At 46.4% G+C, this 2,969-nt stretch overlaps 1 protein-coding gene across 1 annotated transcript in view; it reads left to right on the top strand.

Moving 5' to 3' along the window:
• Positions 1-2,969, top strand: part of Smap2 (small ArfGAP2) — a 51,002-nt gene that overhangs the window by 46,178 nt on the left and 1,855 nt on the right. The gene's annotated exons all lie outside the window — the stretch shown is intronic.

The following is a 2,969-nucleotide window of genomic DNA, read 5'->3' on the forward strand; positions in this document are numbered from 1 at the left end:
CCTGCCTCTGCCTCCCGAGTGCTGGGATTAAAGGCGTGCGCCACCATCGCCCGGCTCCCTCCACACCTTCTAAAAACCAAACAAACATGACATTAGGCATAGGGACACCCGAGTCCCACTGAGCCAGAGCGGAGACTATGCAAAAAGAGGAGAGGGAGCAGAGGCTGGAGGGGAACGGACCCATCCTGGGGGAGGCATATAAAAACAGGCCTAAGCCCTGACAGAGTGGAGCTCTGGTTTCCTGGGGCCTCACAGACATGAGAGCAGAAACACAGGCGGCTAGGTTGTGTGTGGGAAGGCGAGTGTGACGTGGGAAGAGGAAAGTCTCTGGGAATCTAGAGGTGATGAGAAAAAAACCAAGTGAGGAATAGAATAGAGGCCACAGCCTCCATTCGTCTGTGGGGTCATTCCACTGACAGGAGAGGGCGCCCTCGAGCTCCCGTCTAGTAATGTCCCCAGACCTTCAAACCTGTCTGCATTGTTTTTGCCTCAGAAGAATGAGATGCTGCTAAGCCAGCAGAACGTGCTAACGTGGTAGCTGGCATTCTTACAAACCTATGTGGAGAAAGCAGAAAACATTCAGAGCTCATGATCCCACCCCAAGCCATGGATTGGGGTAAGGGCTGAGTGTGATCAGCGCAGGCTGTTAGCGGTCCAAAGAACTACTGATCTTTAAAAGTCAAAGAATTTAAAAGTCACAAAATCATGAAGCAGAAAAAACTGTTACACAGTTCACTAACCTAAATAAAGTCCCTGAAGCTAGGCGTGGCAACCTGTACCCAAAATCCCAGAACTCTGGAGGCTGAGCCAGGAGAACTGTGAGAAGTGGGAATTGTAAAATGGAGTGCACTGTGCTCAGGGGAAATAATCTCAGATGTAAAGGCTGAAATACAAGTGAATGGATTTAGCTTAAAACATATTGATAGCAAAAGGCATGAAACAAATGAGAGGAAGTGTGATATAAAGGAGCAGTATCTATGTGCACTTTTCCCACAGACACACCATACACACACACACGCACACATGCATGCACACACACAAACGAAAACAAAACAAGGGAGCAAAAAGAACCGACTGGACTGGAGAGATGGCTCAGCAGCTAAGAGCACTGGCTCTCTTCACAGGACCCACTTGGCAGCTCCCAACTGTCTGTAACTCCAGGTTAGGGGAACTGATGCCCTCCTCTGGCCTCTACAGGTACCAGGCACACATGTGGTACACATTCAGACACAGACAAAACACTCATATACATAAAAATAAATAGATCTATTTTAAAAAGAACCAGAGAAAGTAGTATAGAAAGCAGGCAAAGAAAGGGTAGCATATGTGTGTTTGTAGACAACTAAAGAATAAAAATAAGATCATAGGACAGGGTTGACATATTTAAAACTATATATATAAAATTAGCTGTGTGTGGTGGCACACACCTTTAATCCCCCAGCACTTGGGAGACAGAGGAAGGTGAGTCTCTGAGTGTGAGGACATTCTGGTCTACATAGTGAGTTCCAGGGCAGCCAGGACTACATAGGGAGACCTTGTATCAAAAAGCAAGCAAAACAAACAAATGAATAGTTCTGGAAATTATTATATATAATGTGATAATTATAATATAATATATAAAAGTGGGATCTTTTTGTTTATATTTTGAGACAGGGTTTCTCTGTGTAACCCTGACTGTCCTGGAACAGGCTGGCCTTGAACTCAGATCCACCTGCCTCTGCCTCCTCAGTGCTCTGATTAAAGGCCTGCACCAGGGGGCTGGACAGATGACTCAACATAAGAGCACTGGCTCTTATGCACCAGAGGACTCAGGTTCAATTCCCAGCACCCACAAGGCAGCTTACAACTGTCTGTAACTCCAGTTCCAGGGGATCTGATACCTTCACACCAATGCACATGAAATAAAAAGCTAAATACATTTTTAAAAAATGAAAAAAACAAAAAGAGGGAGTGCACCCAAGAACAGGAAAATTCTCTGGGCTGAGGCTGCCTCTGTATGTCACTCCCCACACAAGTCTGTCAGTCACACACTGAACAGAAACGGACGCCCGGCTGACATCAGGCTTTAGACAGTGAGGTGGTATGGACGATGGTAGCAGCATCATATTTCTTGGGTGTGCAGAGGTGTGGTTCATCCTCCTGACCTCCAGGGGGTGCATTTCTCGGGTGTGCGGAGGTGTGGTTCATCCTCCTGACCTCCAGGGGGTGCAGTGGTACAATACCTGCACCTCAAATTTATCTTGAAGGTCTCGAATACATGTATACAGAAATACATCAGGCTAAAATTGTAACGGCTAGTGAATTTGAAGGTGAAACATAGGTTTTGTTGCATTGTTCTTCCAGTTTTCCCTTAAGGTTCAATTTTAAGGAAAACTGAAGTCTTTTGAAAAAGTTGATGGAAGAACAAGTTTATACAGCAAATTTTAGTCTTTCAATCTAATTACAAAGAAATCCCTCCTGGCCCAGCACAGTAGCGCATGGCCATAATCCTAGTACTTGTGGGCGGGGGCAGAGGCCAGATAATCGCTGCAGGTCGGAGGCCAGCCTGGTCTGCTTAGTGAGTTCCAGGCCAGTCAGGGCTACATAGTGAGACCCCGTCTCAGAACCAGACAACAAAAAGAAGACTGTCCCATCCAGCTACATTCCACTGACTCTTCTCTGGTTGTCATAGATGACAGACACTTAGGTTGTCTCCCCCTTTTCTTCCTTTGTCCATCCAGTAGGAGGCCCCATCACCCGACTTGTCCAAGCAAGCATACAGGAGCTGATATTGGCACTAGTGCCCTCTGCTGGGCATGAGGCGGACCACTGCCGCAGGGCCTGGTTTTATTTTTTTATTTTTTTTTAAATATTTATTTATTTACTTATTATGTATACAATATTCTGTTTGGCCGGGCGGTGGTGGCGCACGCCTTTAATCCCAGCACTCGGGAGGCAGAGGCAGGCGGATCTCTGTGAGTTCGAGACCA

The sequence above is a fragment of the Microtus ochrogaster genome, chromosome 10 (assembly GCF_000317375.1).
Source record: "Microtus ochrogaster isolate Prairie Vole_2 chromosome 10, MicOch1.0, whole genome shotgun sequence".
NCBI lineage: Eukaryota > Metazoa > Chordata > Mammalia > Rodentia > Cricetidae > Microtus > Microtus ochrogaster.